This window comes from Anarhichas minor, unplaced genomic scaffold, assembly GCF_050575085.1.
Source record: "Anarhichas minor isolate MPS153535 unplaced genomic scaffold, ASM5057508v1 ptg000073l, whole genome shotgun sequence".
NCBI classification, from domain to species: domain Eukaryota; kingdom Metazoa; phylum Chordata; class Actinopteri; order Perciformes; family Anarhichadidae; genus Anarhichas; species Anarhichas minor.
In genome coordinates this window covers 11,717,125-11,732,675 of record NW_027466519.1, presented here as the reverse complement: position 1 = coordinate 11,732,675, position 15,551 = coordinate 11,717,125, and the positions used below count along the sequence as shown (strand labels likewise).

Sequence of the window (15,551 nt, the reverse complement as noted above, 5' to 3'; positions counted from 1 at the left end):
CAGAATGACGGGGAGAGGACGGTACAGGAGGGCTCCGGAGCTGACGCGTTGGGGAGTAAAGGGGAGGCAGCGCCCCGGGATGAGGGCACCGCCGGAACAGACGGAATGGCCAAGGCATCCACAGACATTATGGACGAGTTTCCTGTCCTCACTTCCGATCCTGCTCCCTCCAAATCAAAGCAAGGGGCACGGAAAGGGTCGCAGGCATTCGGAACAGGACTCTCGACAGAGCTTGGAGAGAGTGGGGAGGGGGTACGGAGCAAAAAGTCAAAGGGGGGACAGACCAACAAGGGTGGGATTGAGGGGGGGAGGGGAGGGGGAACAGGTCAGCATAAGAGAGCCGCTGATAAAGTGGAGGAAGGAGGGGCCCAGGAGCAGAAGGATGGGGATACGGGTCAAGAGGTGGGAGGGGAGATGGGTGAGCAGTCATTGGGAGAAGCAGCTGCCATACTAACAGACGGTTTAGGCCTGAGCTTCGATCTTCCCCCAGGCCTGCTCATGCTGTCGTCCCCCTTAGGGGAGGACGCTTATGAGGGGCTTAACAGACCAACAACGTCGCCAAACGCAGTGCCGTTTTCCTGGGCTGACGAGATGGATAAAGAGAATGTATACCTTTAGGGTAGTGGGAACCAGCAATAGGAATCTTTATTTAAGATGCACAATGGGTTTTTTTAAGGTTCTCACTATAAACGCAAGGGGAATGAGGGACCCAGTTAAAAGAAGGGTTGTTTTTAATTTTGTGGAGTCGCACCAGGTTGCCTTTTGTTTTTTGCAGGAGGTACATTTACGGGATGGGGGGGACGTGGGGATTTTTTCGAGGGAGTGGACAAAAGGGGACTCAGTTTGGAGCGTAGGGGGGGTCCACTCTACTGGGGTTGGGATTTTATTTGGGTTTCAAGAGATCAAGGTGGAGTCTTCCTTTGTTATTGTCCAGGGGAGGATAATGGGCGCAGACATCACATGGGGGACAGTCAAGCTTAGGGTTATTGTGGTCTATGGAGCACAAACTCCAACAGAAAGGCAAGAGATGGCTGGTCAATTGGAGCCGCACCTGGCCACCAGTAGGCAGGTAGTGATAGGGGGTGATTTTAATGTTGAGTTGGGCAAGGAGGGAGATACCAGCGATGGGTTTATTTCCAACCTCATGGCTAAACATGGCCTGGTAGATGGGGCGAGGGAGGTCAGGCCACAGGTAACAGGTCCCACATGGCGCAACTCTAGGGGCATCGTTAAATGTTTGGATTATGTTTTTCTTTCCAAGTCTTTCAGGCTATTGGCAGGCAGACTGCTCCCTGTGTTCTTCTCAGATCATGACGGGCTGCTATTGGAAGTGCACTCAGATGTGCCAGTGTTTGGAACTGGGTACTGGCACCTTAACGTCAGCATCCTGGAGGAGGAGGTTTTCAACCAACATTTCCGTTCATTTTTCAAAGGCCTGGAAGGACTAAGGTCATTGTGTTCCGGAGTAATTGAGTGGTGGGAGGTTGCTAAAAAGCGGATACAATTTTTTTGTTTAAAGTATTGTAAAAGGAAGGCGAGTATGGCGAGGAGGGAGGTGTTTCGCCTTCAGCACCTTCTCGAACGTGAGTACGCCGGGGGAAACTGGGGCGGCATTATAAATCAGCAGGCTTGTGACTCCCTTAAAGCACAGCTTAGGGACGTATATGAGGGTAAGGCCAGGGCATACCTGTTGCGATCACGTGAAACATTCCGTGAGGAGTTCGAGACGTGTTCCGCTGCTTTCTTCAGCTCAGTACGGGCTGATAGGGCAAAACAGGTAGTGACCGGGTTAATGGACAAGCAGGGCAGGGTGGTGTCAGAAGGGGTAGAGATGGTGCAGGCTGCCACGGACTACTATCGCACAAGGTTTAGGGAGAAAGACATAGAGGTAGGAGGAGGAGAGGTATTCCTGGATTTTCTGACCCAGCGGGTGCCGAAGGATATAGTACAGGCTTTGGAGGCCCCGCTCACCCTAATAGAGATTGAGTGGGCCCTCCAGAGAATGAAGAGGCGGAAGGTGCCTGGCATCGATGGGCTCCCAGCAGAGTTTTATCTCAAGTTCTGGGATGTACTTGGGCCGGTAGTGTTGGAGGTGTTGTCCGCAATACTCCGCACAGGTACAATGGGAGGTTCTGCGGCCACCGGAGTTATCTCACTTCTTTATAAGAAGGGGGATCGTGCCGACCTAGGGAACTGGCGACCACTGACCATGCTGTGTGTTGACTACAAACTCCTGGCAAAGGTCCTAGCGGATCGTCTAGGCATAGCACTTCCTCATGTGGTCCATGTGGACCAAACATGTGGGGTAGCGGGGCGCTCAGTGAGATGGAATCTACAGCTCATTCGGGACGCTGTCGCGTGGGCGGAAGACCGGCACCTGCCACTGATGGTGGTTGGTCTCGACCAGGCAAAAGCGTTTGACAGGGTTCATTGGGGTTTTATGTTTAGAGTTTTGCAGAGGTTAGGCTTCAGTCAGGCTTTTATGGGATGGTTACGCATATTGTACACAGGTGTAGGGAGCATGGTTTCAGTTAACGGCCACCTAGGAGACATTTTTAGTTTGCACTCAGGGGTAAGACAGGGGTGTCCGCTTTCACCACTGCTTTACATCCTTTACATGGAGCCCCTGGCGGCAGCCATTCGGGCTGATCCGGGTGTGAGAGGTTTCCTGCTACCTGGCAGTGGGGGCTTACGAGTTAAACTGTCTCAGTACGCAGATGACACCACACTGCTGCTGGACACCGACACATGCCTTCTTCGAGCCTTGGAAATTTTCCAGAGCTTTGGTAAGGTGGCTAGTGCTAAACTTAATTGTGCCAAGTCTTCTGTGAAGTTCTTTGGGCGCTGGAAAGAAAGGACGGAGGTACCAGGGGGGCTGACGCTCTGCACGGGACCGCTGAAGGTACTAGGGGTCAGCTTTGAGACAGCCCATAGTGCCACGGCCAACTGGACTAGGCGCTTTATGGCAGTCCAGAAGAAGTTTGCTCTCTGGAAGAGCAGGGGCCTGACTTTGATAGGGAAAGTACTGGTTCTGAAGGTAGATATTATGCCATCTCTTGTGTACTTGGCATACATATACCCAATGCCAGTCAGTATGAGGAGACCTATTATGCGCCTCGTGTTCACTTTCTTGTGGGGAGGGAGATATGAGTATGTGGCGAGGGCCCGCATGCTGGCAGGGATTGAAGCAGGGGGAAGAGATGTCCCACACCTCCCGTTGAAGCTAGACTGCATATTTGTTTCTTTTTTGTGGAGGGAGATGTCAACTCCAGTCGTACACCCATCAGGACACTTCCTGCGGCTCTATTTTTCCTATCAGGCCAGGCGCGTGTTGGTCTGGAACAATTTAGGGCCCCGGGTGGAGCAACAGCCATGGCATTACCAGTACGCAGCCAGGTGGCTGCGGGCCCATCCCGAGGCCTCAGAAACCAGTGTCAGACTGAACCACAAATTCCTTTATAAAGTTGTCAGACAGAGAGTGATCGCACCGGCAGTGGTTGGGATCCCGAAGAGTATTTGGAAGGGGATACAGCCACGGGGGCTGGACAATGGTCTCAAAGATCTCAATTGGCTATGCCTTCACAAATGTCTGCCAGTGCGAGATGTAATGTACCGGCATAGTTTAGCAAGATCCCCTGTGTGCCCGAGGGAAGGCTGTATGGGGGAAGAAACTGTCAGGCATGTCATGTGGGACTGTCCCTTTGCTAGTATTGTGTGGAGTAGAGCAGCGACATGGCTGGGGAGGTTAGACCCTGGGTTTAAATTGACATGGACTAGGGTGGTAGAAGGGGGAGGTTTGGGGAGTAAACATTTCCTTACGTGGCTAATTATAAGCCTGGTTAAGAGGAGTTTGTGGGTGGCTAGGCAAGACCTGGTGGGAAAAAACAGGGAAAGTCGCTTGGAGGGGGTGTTAAAGAGAGTGGAATTAGATATAAAGGGGAGGATTGAACGGGACATCAGGAAGTGGGGGAAGCATGCTGCCTTGGAAAGGTGGAAAGGAGGTTTTGGGTGGGGATGGTGAATCCTGAAGACATTGCATAAGTGTATTTTGTGTTTTTTTGTGTATTGACAAATGCTGGTTACTGACATGTAACTGTGAAATATAATTAAGTTGCATGATGCAAAACATGTGAAGTTTGTATGTTTGAAATTGTATGATTTGTGTACAGAATTTTGATAATAAAAAAAAAAAAAAAAAAAAAAAAAAAAAAAAAAAAAATCTGTTCTTATCAGTTTAATATCTGATATGTCCTCTATATGAGGATAACGTATTAAGCAGATTTTTAGCATCGGGAGATGAAAAAGGGGCTTGCTCCGTTCACTCCACGCATTGACCCGGTATTGCAGCATTGCCGGGAACGGTGCACTCCTCAAATGCCTTGTGGACAACCAAACACCAATCCAAATGGATCAGTCTGTTGATTAGCTTCACACTTTAATGAACGACGAGGATCTCATTCGCTGTCTGTCTTCAAGGCTGGGGCTTGTGTCAAACAAAGGCCTTGTTTATTCCTTTCTGACGCCCCTCGTGGAACATCGCTGTGCTCCCAGCCTGACCTTAATGCTAAAGGGCTGCACTCTGGGATTATGCCATCTGGGAACCGTCATCCGGAGTACTGCATCTGGGAATGCCGCCCCTGTCTCTGTCTCTTCCAACTCATACTTACCTGGCAGGGGAGATACCATGATCAAGAAGGTGGTTCACCCAGGGCGAGGCCCAGCCATTGCACTCCGGTTGTTCTGACCACTGCGAATTCCCCAAATGTGGGAATCTCGACTGCATAATTTCTGGTAGTGGGGGACTGCGTTCGCGCTCTCCCCTGATTGTTTTGTTGAAAAGAATATCAAGTGATTTGTACTTTTGATTGGAGGGGAGGAAATAGTACTATGGAGAATATTGCCCTCTTTAAGATGTGGGAATGGGTGTGGCTTCAGATTTGGAACAGGGTGAAACGTGTCAGGAGGGTGACTCAGGAAGCAAACAGTTGGGGCTCATCGCTTCTCGGCCTTTTGGCTAAGATCAAGTGTAGTATCTGTTCTTATCAGTTTAATATCTGATATGTCCTCTATATGAGGATAACGTATTAAGCAGATTTTTAGCATCGGGAGATGAAAAAGGGGCTTGCCCCGTTCACTCCACGCATTGACCCGGTATTGCAGCATTGCCGGGAACGGTGCACTCCTCAAATGCCTTGTGGACAACCAAACACCAATCCAAATGGATCAGTCTGTTGATTAGCTTCACACTTTAATGAACGACGAGGATCTCATTCGCTGTCTGTCTTCAAGGCTGGGGATTGTGTCAAACAAAGGCCTTGTTTATTCCTTACTGACGCCCCTCGTGGAACATCGCTGTGCTCCCAGCCTGAGCTTAATGCTAAAGGACTGCACTCTGGGATTATGCCATCTGGGAACCGTCATCCGGAGTACTGCATCTGGGAATGCCGCCCCTGTCTCTGTCTCTTCCAACTCATACTTACCTGGCAGGGGAGATACCATGATCAAGAAGGTGGTTCACCCAGGGCGAGGCCCAGCCATTGCACTCCGGTTGTTCTGACCACTGCAAATTCCCCAAATGTGGGAATCTCGACTGCATAATTTCTGGTAGTGGGGGACTGCGTTCGCGCTCTCCCCTGATTGTTTTGTTGAAAAGAATATCAAGTGGTTGTACTTTTGATTGGAGGGGAGGAAATAGTACTATGGAGAATATTGCCCTCTTTAAGATGTGGGAATGGGTGTGGCTTCAGATTTGGAACAGGGTGAAACGTGTCAGGAGGGTGACTCAGGAAGCAAACAGTTGGGGCTCATCGCTTCTCGGCCTTTTGGCTAAGATCAAGTGTAGTATCTGTTCTTATCAGTTTAATATCTGATATGTCCTCTATATGAGGATGACGTATTAAGCAGATTTTTAGCATCGGGAGATGAAAAAGGGGCTTGCTCCGTTCACTCCACGCATTGACCCGGTATTGCAGCATTGCCGGGAACGGTGCACTCCTCAAATGCCTTGTGGACAACCAAACACCAATCCAAATGGATCTGTTGATTAGCTTCACACTTTAATGAACGACGAGGATCTCATTCGCTGTCTGTCTTCAAGGCTGGGGCTTGTGTCAAACAAAGGCCTTGTTTATTCCTTACTGACGCCCCTCGTGGAACATCGCTGTGCTCCCAGCCTGAGCTTAATGCTAAAGGGCTGCACTCTGGGATTATGCCATCTGGGAACCGTCATCCGGAGTACTGCATCTGGGAATGCCGCCCCTGTCTCTGTCTCTTCCAACTCATACTTACCTGGCAGGGGAGATACCATGATCAAGAAGGTGGTTCACCCAGGGCGAGGCCCAGCCATTGCACTCCGGTTGTTCTGACCACTGCGAATTCCCCAATTATGGGAATCTCGACTGCATAATTTCTGGTAGTGGAGGACTGCGTTCGCGCTCTCCCCTGATTGTTTTATTGAAAAGAATATCAAGTGATTTGTACTTTTGACTGGAGGGGAGGAAATAGTACTATGGAGAATATTGCCCTCTTTAAGATGTGGGAATGGGTGTGGCTTCAGATTTGGAACAGGGCACGTGAACTCAGGCTTACCATGAGCGTTTTGACTTGGGCAACTAGGGACTTTGGCTGTTCTTGACAATGTTGCTGTACTTACTTTGGTTTCTCTTCATAACGCACAAGTCTTTCGCCTTTTACTAAAGACTTCCGTGGAGAGGAATACCAATGAGTTCAACTTATTTTTAGCAGGCTTTGCCATTTGGCTGAGCCTTGTACAGTTGTGAAAAGAAAGAAAGCTGTCCTTAACGAGACCACGGTGCTTGACCATGGAGTGCTTGGATGTGTGCCAAAGCAGCAGCCACTGCTATGTCCCTTGGAAAGAACTGCACCATGACAAGGGTGAAACGTGTCAGGAGGGTGACTCAGGAAGCAAACAGTTGGGGCTCATCGCTTCTCGGCCTTTTGGCTAAGATCAAGTGTAGTATCTGTTCTTATCAGTTTAATATCTGATATGTCCTCTATATGAGGATAACGTATTAAGCAGATTTTTAGCATCGGGAGATGAAGAAGGGGCTTGCTCCGTTCACTCCACGCATTGACCCGGTATTGCAGCATTGCCGGGAACGGTGCACTCCTCAAATGCCTTGTGGACAACCAAACACCAATCCAAATGGATCAGTCTGTTGATTAGCTTCACACTTTAATGAACGACGAGGATCTCATTCGCTGTCTGTCTTCAAGGCTGGGGATTGTGTCAAACAAAGGCCTTGTTTATTCCTTACTGACGCCCCTCGTGGAACATCGCTGTGCTCCCAGCCTAAGCTTAATGCTAAATCCCTGCACTCTGGGATTATGCCATCTGGGAACCGTCATCCGGAGTACTGCGTCTGGGAATGCCGCCCCTGTCTCTGTCTCTTCCAACTCATACTTACCTGGCAGGGGAGATACCATGATCAAGAAGGTGGTTCACCCAGGGCGAGGCCCAGCCATTGCACTCCGGTTGTTCTGACCACTGCGAATTCCCCAAATGTGGGAATCTCGACTGCATAATTTCTGGTAGTGGGGGACTGCGTTCGCGCTCTCCCCTGATTGTTTTGTTGAAAAGAATATCAAGTGATTTGTACTTTTGACTGGAGGGGAGGAAATAGTACTATGGAGAATATTGCCCTCTTTAAGATGTGGGAATGGGTGTGGCTTCAGATTTGGAACAGGGCACGTGAACTCAGGCTTACCATGAGCGTTTTGACTTGGGCAACTAGGGACTTTGGCTGTTCTTGACAATGTTGCTGTACTTACTTTGGTTTCTCTTCATAACGCACAAGTCTTTCGCCTTTTACTAAAGACTTCCGTGGAGAGGAATACCAATGAGTTCAACCTATTTTTAGCAGGCTTTGCCATTTGGCTGAGCCTTGTACAGTTGTGAAAAGAAAGAAAGCTGTCCTTAATGAGACCACGGTGCTTGACCATGGAGTGCTTGGATGTGTGCCAAAGCAGCAGCCACTGCTATGTCCCTTGGAAAGAACTGCACCATGACAAGGGTGAAACGTGTCAGGAGGGTGACTCAGGAAGCAAACAGTTGGGGCTCATCGCTTCTCGGCCTTTTGGCTAAGATCAAGTGTAGTATCTGTTCTTATCAGTTTAATATCTGATATGTCCTCTATATGAGGATAACGTATTAAGCAGATTTTTAGCATCGGGAGATGAAAAAGGGGCTTGCTCCGTTCACTCCACGCATTGACCCGGTATTGCAGCATTGCCGGGAACGGTGCACTCCTCAAATGCCTTGTGGACAACCAAACACCAATCCAAATGGATCAGTCTGTTGATTAGCTTCACACTTTAATGAACGACGAGGATCTCATTCGCTGTCTGTCTTCAAGGCTGGGGCTTGTGTCAAACAAAGGCCTTGTTTATTCCTTACTGACGCCCCTCGTGGAACATCGCTGTGCTCCCAGCCTAAGCTTAATGCTAAATCCCTGCACTCTGGGATTATGCCATCTGGGAACCGTCATCCGGAGTACTGTGTCTGGGAATGCCGCCCCTGTCTCTGTCTCTTCCAACTCATACTTACCTGGCAGGGGAGATACCATGATCAAGAAGGTGGTTCACCCAGGGCGAGGCCCAGCCATTGCACTCCGGTTGTTCTGACCACTGCGAATTCCCCAAATGTGGGAATCTCGACTGCATAATTTCTGGTAGTGGGGGACTGCGTTCGCGCTCTCCCCTGATTGTTTTGTTGAAAAGAATATCAAGTGGTTGTACTTTTGATTGGAGGGGAGGAAATAGTACTATGGAGAATATTGCCCTCTTTAAGATGTGGGAATGGGTGTGGCTTCAGATTTGGAACAGGGTGAAACGTGTCAGGAGGGTGACTCAGGAAGCAAACAGTTGGGGCTCATCGCTTCTCGGCCTTTTGGCTAAGATCAAGTGTAGTATCTGTTCTTATCAGTTTAATATCTGATATGTCCTCTATATGAGGATAACGTATTAAGCAGATTTTTAGCATCGGGAGATGAAAAAGGGGCTTGCCCCGTTCACTCCACGCATTGACCTGGTATTGCAGCATTGCCGGGAACGGTGCACTCCTCAAATGCCTTGTGGACAACCAAACACCAATCCAAATGGATCTGTTGATTAGCTTCACACTTTAATGAACGACGAGGATCTCATTCGCTGTCTGTCTTCAAGGCTGGGGATTGTGTCAAACAAAGGCCTTGTTTATTCCTTACTGACGCCCCTCGTGGAACATCGCTGTGCTCCCAGCCTAAGCTTAATGCTAAATCCCTGCACTCTGGGATTATGCCATCTGGGAACCGTCATCCGGAGTACTGCGTCTGGGAATGCCGCCCCTGTCTCTGTCTCTTCCAACTCATACTTACCTGGCAGGGGAGATACCATGATCAAGAAGGTGGTTCACCCAGGGCGAGGCCCAGCCATTGCACTCCGGTTGTTCTGACCACTGCGAATTCCCCAAATGTGGGAATCTCGACTGCATAATTTCTGGTAGTGGGGGACTGCGTTCGCGCTCTCCCCTGATTGTTTTGTTGAAAAGAATATCAAGTGATTTGTACTTTTGACTGGAGGGGAGGAAATAGTACTATGGAGAATATTGCCCTCTTTAAGATGTGGGAATGGGTGTGGCTTCAGATTTGGAACAGGGCACGTGAACTCAGGCTTACCATGAGCGTTTTGACTTGGGCAACTAGGGACTTTGGCTGTTCTTGACAATGTTGCTGTACTTACTTTGGTTTCTCTTCATAACGCACAAGTCTTTCGCCTTTTACTAAAGACTTCCGTGGAGAGGAATACCAATGAGTTCAACCTATTTTTAGCAGGCTTTGCCATTTGGCTGAGCCTTGTACAGTTGTGAAAAGAAAGAAAGCTGTCCTTAATGAGACCACGGTGCTTGACCGTGTGCCAAAGCAGCAGCCACTGCTATGTCCCTTGGAAAGAACTGCACCATGACAAGGGTGAAACGTGTCAGGAGGGTGACTCAGGAAGCAAACAGTTGGGGCTCATCGCTTCTCGGCCTTTTGGCTAAGATCAAGTGGTGTTGCGGAAAAATACAGCACAGAGAGAGCTAACAACGAGACAGCAATGGCCGCAAGGGGCCAAAAAGAGCAGTCGATCCCAAGGGTCGGGCTGAGACACACGCTACGATTCCAGGCAACCACGGAAGACTACAATCTGCAGTCCAGAGAGTTTTTTGGCAGGCAAGTCATAATTGGGCAGCTACAACTGAAGGTGGAGGAGGTGCACTGCATCCAGTGGAACCAGCAGGAGAAGGCGTTCGACGTTACACTGAGGACCGAGGAGATCTACCGGAGTGTGGCTGAAATATGCCGAGCAGAGGCAGGGGTACTGAACCTAGACAGACCTAATTTCAGAACAATAACTGTGCATATGTACAACCCCTTTGTTAATGACTCAGCACTAGCTGCATTCCTGGGGCAGTATGGAGAGGTGGTGACGGCTGCAAGGCATATAAAGGACACCCTGGGGTTTTGGACTGGGCGGCGCCAGTTCCAGGTACTGCTGTATCATGACGCAGAAGGTCCAGGAGGCCTGAAACATCCACCTGCCTTCTTCAGCCTTGGTGGAGATCGTGGGTATCTATTTTACCCACGGCAACCTGCTTTCTGCAGGAAGTGCAGACAGTCAGGACATTCAGAGGCAGGCTGTGGGGAAACAAGATGCCGTTTCTGTGGGCAAGAAGGGCATTCGGCCAAGGACTGCACAGAGCCAAGGACGTGCCATGGATGCGGTGGAACTGACCACCTGTACCGAGGTTGTCCTGGCCGCAAGAAAACTTTTGCGGAGGCTGCCAAACCGACTGAGGCTGGCGAGCCGAGTAGGGGAGCCACACAGAATGACGGGGAGAGGACGGTACAGGAGGGCTCCGGAGCCGACGCGTTGGGGAGTAAAGGGGAGGCAGCGTCCCGGGATGAGGGCACCGCCGGAACAGACGGAATGGCCAAGGCATCCACAGACATTATGGACGATTTTCCTGTCCTCACTTCCGATCCCTCCAAATCAAAGCAAGGGGCACGGAAAGGGTCGCAGGCATTTGGAACAGGACTCTCGACAGAGCTTGGAGAGAGTGGGGAGGGGGTACGGAGCAAAAAGTCAAAGGGGGGACAGACCAACAAGGGTGGGATTGAGGGGGGGAGGGGAGGGGGAACAGGTCAGCATAAGAGAGCCGCTGATAAAGTGGAGGAAGGAGGGGCCCAGGAGCAGAAGGATGGGGATACGGGTCAAGAGGTGGGAGGGGAGATGGGTGAGCAGTCATTGGGAGAAGCAGTTGCCATACTAACAGAAGGTTTAGGCCTGAGCTTCGATCTTCCCCCAGGCCTCCTCATGCTGTCGTCCCCCTTAGGGGAGGACGCTTATGAGGGGCTTAACAGACCAACAACGTCGCCAAACGCAGGGCCGTTTTCCTGGGCTGACGAGATGGATAAAGAGAATGTATACCTTTAGGGTAGTGGGAACCAGCAATAGGAATCTTTATTTAAGATGCACAATGGGTTTTTTTGGGTGGGGATGGTAAATCCTGAAGACTTTGCATAAGTGTATTTTGTGTTTTTTTTTTTTTTTTGTGTGTATTGACAAATGCTGGTTACTGACATGTAACTGTGAAATAGAATTAAGTTGCATGATGCAAAACATGTGAAGTTTGTATGTTTGAAATTGTATGATTTGTGTACAGAATTTTGATAATAAAAAAAAAAAAATAAAAAAAAAAAAAAAAAAAATCTGTTCTTATCAGTTTAATATCTGATATGTCCTCTATATGAGGATAACGTATTAAGCAGATTTTTAGCATCGGGAGATGAAGAAGGGGCTTGCTCCGTTCACTCCACGCATTGACCCGGTATTGCAGCATTGCCGGGAACGGTGCACTCCTCAAATGCCTTGTGGACAACCAAACACCAATCCAAATGGATCAGTCTGTTGATTAGCTTCACACTTTAATGAATGACGAGGATCTCATTCGCTGTCTGTCTTCAAGGCTGGGGCTTGTGTCAAACAAAGGCCTTGTTTATTCCTTACTGACGCCCCTCGTGGAACATCGCTGTGCTCCCAGCCTGAGCTTAATGCTAAAGGACTGCACTCTGGGATTATGCCATCTGGGAACCGTCATCCGGAGTACTGCATCTGGGAATGCCGCCCCTGTCTCTGTCTCTTCCAACTCATACTTACCTGGCAGGGGAGATACCATGATCAAGAAGGTGGTTCACCCAGGGCGAGGCCCAGCCATTGCACTCCGGTTGTTCTGACCACTGCAAATTCCCCAAATGTGGGAATCTCGACTGCATAATTTCTGGTAGTGGGGGACTGCGTTCGCGCTCTCCCCTGATTGTTTTGTTGAAAAGAATATCAAGTGGTTGTACTTTTGATTGGAGGGGAGGAAATAGTACTATGGAGAATATTGCCCTCTTTAAGATGTGGGAATGGGTGTGGCTTCAGATTTGGAACAGGGTGAAACGTGTCAGGAGGGTGACTCAGGAAGCAAACAGTTGGGGCTCATCGCTTCTCGGCCTTTTGGCTAAGATCAAGTGTAGTATCTGTTCTTATCAGTTTAATATCTGATATGTCCTCTATATGAGGATAACGTATTAAGCAGATTTTTAGCATCGGGAGATGAAAAAGGGGCTTGCTCCGTTCACTCCACGCATTGACCCGGTATTGCAGCATTGCCGGGAATGGTGCACTCCTCAAATGCCTTGTGGACAACCAAACACCAATCCAAATGGATCTGTTGATTAGCTTCACACTTTAATGAACGACGAGGATCTCATTCGCTGTCTGTCTTCAAGGCTGGGGCTTGTGTCAAACAAAGGCCTTGTTTATTCCTTACTGACGCCCCTCGTGGAACATCGCTGTGCTCCCAGCCTGAGTTTAATGCTAAAGGGCTGCACTCTGGGATTATGCCATCTGGGAACCGTCATCCGGAGTACTGCATCTGGGAATGCCGCCCCTGTCTCTGTCTCTTCCAACTCATACTTACCTGGCAGGGGAGATACCATGATCAAGAAGGTGGTTCACCCAGGGCGAGGCCCAGCCATTGCACTCCGGTTGTTCTGACCACTGCGAATTCCCCAAATGTGGGAATCTCGACTGCATAATTTCTGGTAGTGGGGGACTGCGTTCGCGCTCTCCCCTGATTGTTTTATTGAAAAGAATATCAAGTGATTTGTACTTTTGACTGGAGGGGAGGAAATAGTACTATGGAGAATATTGCCCTCTTTAAGATGTGGGAATGGGTGTGGCTTCAGATTTGGAACAGGGCACGTGAACTCAGGCTTACCATGAGCGTTTTGACTTGGGCAACTAGGGACTTTGGCTGTTCTTGACAATGTTGCTGTACTTACTTTGGTTTCTCTTCATAACGCACAAGTCTTTCGCCTTTTACTAAAGACTTCCGTGGAGAGGAATACCAATGAGTTCAACTTATTTTTAGCAGGCTTTGCCATTTGGCTGAGCCTTGTACAGTTGTGAAAAGAAAGAAAGCTGTCCTTAACGAGACCACGGTGCTTGACCATGGAGTGCTTGGATGTGTGCCAAAGCAGCAGCCACTGCTATGTCCCTTGGAAAGAACTGCACCATGACAAGGGTGAAACGTGTCAGGAGGGTGACTCAGGAAGCAAACAGTTGGGGCTCATCGCTTCTCGGCCTTTTGGCTAAGATCAAGTGTAGTATCTGTTCTTATCAGTTTAATATCTGATATGTCCTCTATATGAGGATAACGTATTAAGCAGATTTTTAGCATCGGGAGATGAAGAAGGGGCTTGCTCCGTTCACTCCACGCATTTACCCGGTATTGCAGCATTGCCGGGAACGGTGCACTCCTCAAATGCCTTGTGGACAACCAAACACCAATCCAAATGGATCAGTCTGTTGATTAGCTTCACACTTTAATGAACGACGAGGATCTCATTCGCTGTCTGTCTTCAAGGCTGGGGATTGTGTCAAACAAAGGCCTTGTTTATTCCTTACTGACGCCCCTCGTGGAACATCGCTGTGCTCCCAGCCTGAGCTTAATGCTAAAGGACTGCACTCTGGGATTATGCCATCTGGGAACCGTCATCCGGAGTACTGCATCTGGGAATGCCGCCCCTGTCTCTGTCTCTTCCAACTCATACTTACCTGGCAGGGGAGATACCATGATCAAGAAGGTGGTTCACCCAGGGCGAGGCCCAGCCATTGCACTCCGGTTGTTCTGACCACTGCGAATTCCCCAAATGTGGGAATCTCGACTGCATAATTTCTGGTAGTGGGGGACTGCGTTCGCGCTCTCCCCTGATTGTTTTGTTGAAAAGAATATCAAGTGATTTGTACTTTTGATTGGAGGGGAGGAAATAGTACTATGGAGAATATTGCCCTCTTTAAGATGTGGGAATGGGTGTGGCTTCAGATTTGGAACAGGGCACGTGAACTCAGGCTTACCATGAGCGTTTTGACTTGGGCAACTAGGGACTTTGGCTGTTCTTGACAATGTTGCTGTACTTACTTTGGTTTCTCTTCATAACGCACAAGTCTTTCGCCTTTTACTAAAGACTTCCGTGGAGAGGAATACCAATGAGTTCAACCTATTTTTAGCAGGCTTTGCCATTTGGCTGAGCCTTGTACAGTTGTGAAAAGAAAGAAAGCTGTCCTTAATGAGACCACGGTGCTTGACCATGGAGTGCTTGGATGTGTGCCAAAGCAGCAGCCACTGCTATGTCCCTTGGAAAGAACTGCACCATGACAAGGGTGAAACGTGTCAGGAGGGTGACTCAGGAAGCAAACAGTTGGGGCTCATCGCTTCTCGGCCTTTTGGCTAAGATCAAGTGTAGTATCTGTTCTTATCAGTTTAATATCTGATATGTCCTCTATATGAGGATAACGTATTAAGCAGATTTTTAGCATCGGGAGATGAAAAAGGGGCTTGCTCCGTTCACTCCACGCATTGACCCGGTATTGCAGCATTGCCGGGAACGGTGCACTCCTCAAATGCCTTGTGGACAACCAAACACCAATCCAAATGGATCAGTCTGTTGATTAGCTTCACACTTTAATGAACGACGAGGATCTCATTCGCTGTCTGTCTTCAAGGCTGGGGCTTGTGTCAAACAAAGGCCTTGTTTATTCCTTACTGACGCCCCTCGTGGAACATCGCTGTGCTCCCAGCCTAAGCTTAATGCTAAATCCCTGCACTCTGGGATTATGCCATCTGGGAACCGTCATCCGGAGTACTGCGTCTGGGAATGCCGCCCCTGTCTCTGTCTCTTCCAACTCATACTTACCTGGCAGGGGAGATACCATGATCAAGAAGGTGGTTCACCCAGGGCGAGGCCCAGCCATTGCACTCCGGTTGTTCTGACCACTGCGAATTCCCCAAATGTGGGAATCTCGACTGCATAATTTCTGGTAGTGGGGGACTGCGTTCGCGCTCTCCCCTGATTGTTTTGTTGAAAAGAATATCAAGTGGTTGTACTTTTGATTGGAGGGGAGGAAATAGTACTATGGAGAATATTGCCCTCTTTAAGATGTGGGAATGGGTGTGGCTTCAGATT

At 49.2% G+C, this 15,551-nt stretch overlaps 23 non-coding genes and 2 pseudogenes across 23 annotated transcripts; all 25 read left to right on the top strand.

Moving 5' to 3' along the window:
* Positions 1-4,165: 4,165 nt before the first annotated feature.
* On the top strand, positions 4,166-4,372 carry LOC142936810 (U2 spliceosomal RNA; annotated as a pseudogene).
* A 287-nt stretch (positions 4,373-4,659) lies between these two features.
* Positions 4,660-4,823, top strand: LOC142936631 (U1 spliceosomal RNA). Its single transcript, XR_012948779.1, has one exon. It is a non-coding gene; the product is annotated as a U1 spliceosomal RNA (small nuclear RNA).
* Positions 4,824-4,994: 171 nt separating this feature from the next.
* Positions 4,995-5,185, top strand: LOC142936714 (U2 spliceosomal RNA). The gene has a single exon (XR_012948857.1). It is a non-coding gene; the product is annotated as a U2 spliceosomal RNA (small nuclear RNA).
* A 287-nt stretch (positions 5,186-5,472) lies between these two features.
* Positions 5,473-5,636, top strand: LOC142936686 (U1 spliceosomal RNA). Its single transcript, XR_012948831.1, has one exon. It is a non-coding gene; the product is annotated as a U1 spliceosomal RNA (small nuclear RNA).
* Positions 5,637-5,806: 170 nt separating this feature from the next.
* Positions 5,807-5,997, top strand: LOC142936781 (U2 spliceosomal RNA). The gene has a single exon (XR_012948920.1). It is a non-coding gene; the product is annotated as a U2 spliceosomal RNA (small nuclear RNA).
* A 283-nt stretch (positions 5,998-6,280) lies between these two features.
* LOC142936692 (U1 spliceosomal RNA) lies at positions 6,281-6,444 on the top strand. Its single transcript, XR_012948837.1, has one exon. It is a non-coding gene; the product is annotated as a U1 spliceosomal RNA (small nuclear RNA).
* A 204-nt stretch (positions 6,445-6,648) lies between these two features.
* Positions 6,649-6,765, top strand: LOC142936821 (U5 spliceosomal RNA). The gene has a single exon (XR_012948944.1). It is a non-coding gene; the product is annotated as a U5 spliceosomal RNA (small nuclear RNA).
* Positions 6,766-6,941: 176 nt separating this feature from the next.
* Positions 6,942-7,132, top strand: LOC142936762 (U2 spliceosomal RNA). Its single transcript, XR_012948902.1, has one exon. It is a non-coding gene; the product is annotated as a U2 spliceosomal RNA (small nuclear RNA).
* Positions 7,133-7,419: 287 nt separating this feature from the next.
* On the top strand, positions 7,420-7,583 carry LOC142936629 (U1 spliceosomal RNA). Its single transcript, XR_012948778.1, has one exon. It is a non-coding gene; the product is annotated as a U1 spliceosomal RNA (small nuclear RNA).
* A 204-nt stretch (positions 7,584-7,787) lies between these two features.
* LOC142936868 (U5 spliceosomal RNA) lies at positions 7,788-7,904 on the top strand. The gene has a single exon (XR_012948988.1). It is a non-coding gene; the product is annotated as a U5 spliceosomal RNA (small nuclear RNA).
* Positions 7,905-8,080: 176 nt separating this feature from the next.
* LOC142936736 (U2 spliceosomal RNA) lies at positions 8,081-8,271 on the top strand. The gene has a single exon (XR_012948878.1). It is a non-coding gene; the product is annotated as a U2 spliceosomal RNA (small nuclear RNA).
* Positions 8,272-8,558: 287 nt separating this feature from the next.
* Positions 8,559-8,722, top strand: LOC142936628 (U1 spliceosomal RNA). Its single transcript, XR_012948777.1, has one exon. It is a non-coding gene; the product is annotated as a U1 spliceosomal RNA (small nuclear RNA).
* Positions 8,723-8,892: 170 nt separating this feature from the next.
* LOC142936747 (U2 spliceosomal RNA) lies at positions 8,893-9,083 on the top strand. The gene has a single exon (XR_012948888.1). It is a non-coding gene; the product is annotated as a U2 spliceosomal RNA (small nuclear RNA).
* A 283-nt stretch (positions 9,084-9,366) lies between these two features.
* Positions 9,367-9,530, top strand: LOC142936627 (U1 spliceosomal RNA). Its single transcript, XR_012948776.1, has one exon. It is a non-coding gene; the product is annotated as a U1 spliceosomal RNA (small nuclear RNA).
* A 204-nt stretch (positions 9,531-9,734) lies between these two features.
* Positions 9,735-9,851, top strand: LOC142936867 (U5 spliceosomal RNA). The gene has a single exon (XR_012948987.1). It is a non-coding gene; the product is annotated as a U5 spliceosomal RNA (small nuclear RNA).
* Positions 9,852-11,697: 1,846 nt separating this feature from the next.
* On the top strand, positions 11,698-11,900 carry LOC142936806 (U2 spliceosomal RNA; annotated as a pseudogene).
* A 287-nt stretch (positions 11,901-12,187) lies between these two features.
* On the top strand, positions 12,188-12,351 carry LOC142936685 (U1 spliceosomal RNA). The gene has a single exon (XR_012948830.1). It is a non-coding gene; the product is annotated as a U1 spliceosomal RNA (small nuclear RNA).
* A 170-nt stretch (positions 12,352-12,521) lies between these two features.
* On the top strand, positions 12,522-12,712 carry LOC142936776 (U2 spliceosomal RNA). Its single transcript, XR_012948915.1, has one exon. It is a non-coding gene; the product is annotated as a U2 spliceosomal RNA (small nuclear RNA).
* A 283-nt stretch (positions 12,713-12,995) lies between these two features.
* On the top strand, positions 12,996-13,159 carry LOC142936626 (U1 spliceosomal RNA). Its single transcript, XR_012948775.1, has one exon. It is a non-coding gene; the product is annotated as a U1 spliceosomal RNA (small nuclear RNA).
* A 204-nt stretch (positions 13,160-13,363) lies between these two features.
* LOC142936820 (U5 spliceosomal RNA) lies at positions 13,364-13,480 on the top strand. The gene has a single exon (XR_012948943.1). It is a non-coding gene; the product is annotated as a U5 spliceosomal RNA (small nuclear RNA).
* A 176-nt stretch (positions 13,481-13,656) lies between these two features.
* Positions 13,657-13,847, top strand: LOC142936784 (U2 spliceosomal RNA). The gene has a single exon (XR_012948923.1). It is a non-coding gene; the product is annotated as a U2 spliceosomal RNA (small nuclear RNA).
* A 287-nt stretch (positions 13,848-14,134) lies between these two features.
* On the top strand, positions 14,135-14,298 carry LOC142936625 (U1 spliceosomal RNA). The gene has a single exon (XR_012948774.1). It is a non-coding gene; the product is annotated as a U1 spliceosomal RNA (small nuclear RNA).
* Positions 14,299-14,502: 204 nt separating this feature from the next.
* On the top strand, positions 14,503-14,619 carry LOC142936866 (U5 spliceosomal RNA). Its single transcript, XR_012948986.1, has one exon. It is a non-coding gene; the product is annotated as a U5 spliceosomal RNA (small nuclear RNA).
* Positions 14,620-14,795: 176 nt separating this feature from the next.
* On the top strand, positions 14,796-14,986 carry LOC142936735 (U2 spliceosomal RNA). The gene has a single exon (XR_012948877.1). It is a non-coding gene; the product is annotated as a U2 spliceosomal RNA (small nuclear RNA).
* A 287-nt stretch (positions 14,987-15,273) lies between these two features.
* Positions 15,274-15,437, top strand: LOC142936623 (U1 spliceosomal RNA). Its single transcript, XR_012948772.1, has one exon. It is a non-coding gene; the product is annotated as a U1 spliceosomal RNA (small nuclear RNA).
* The last annotated feature ends 114 nt before the right edge of the window (positions 15,438-15,551 follow it).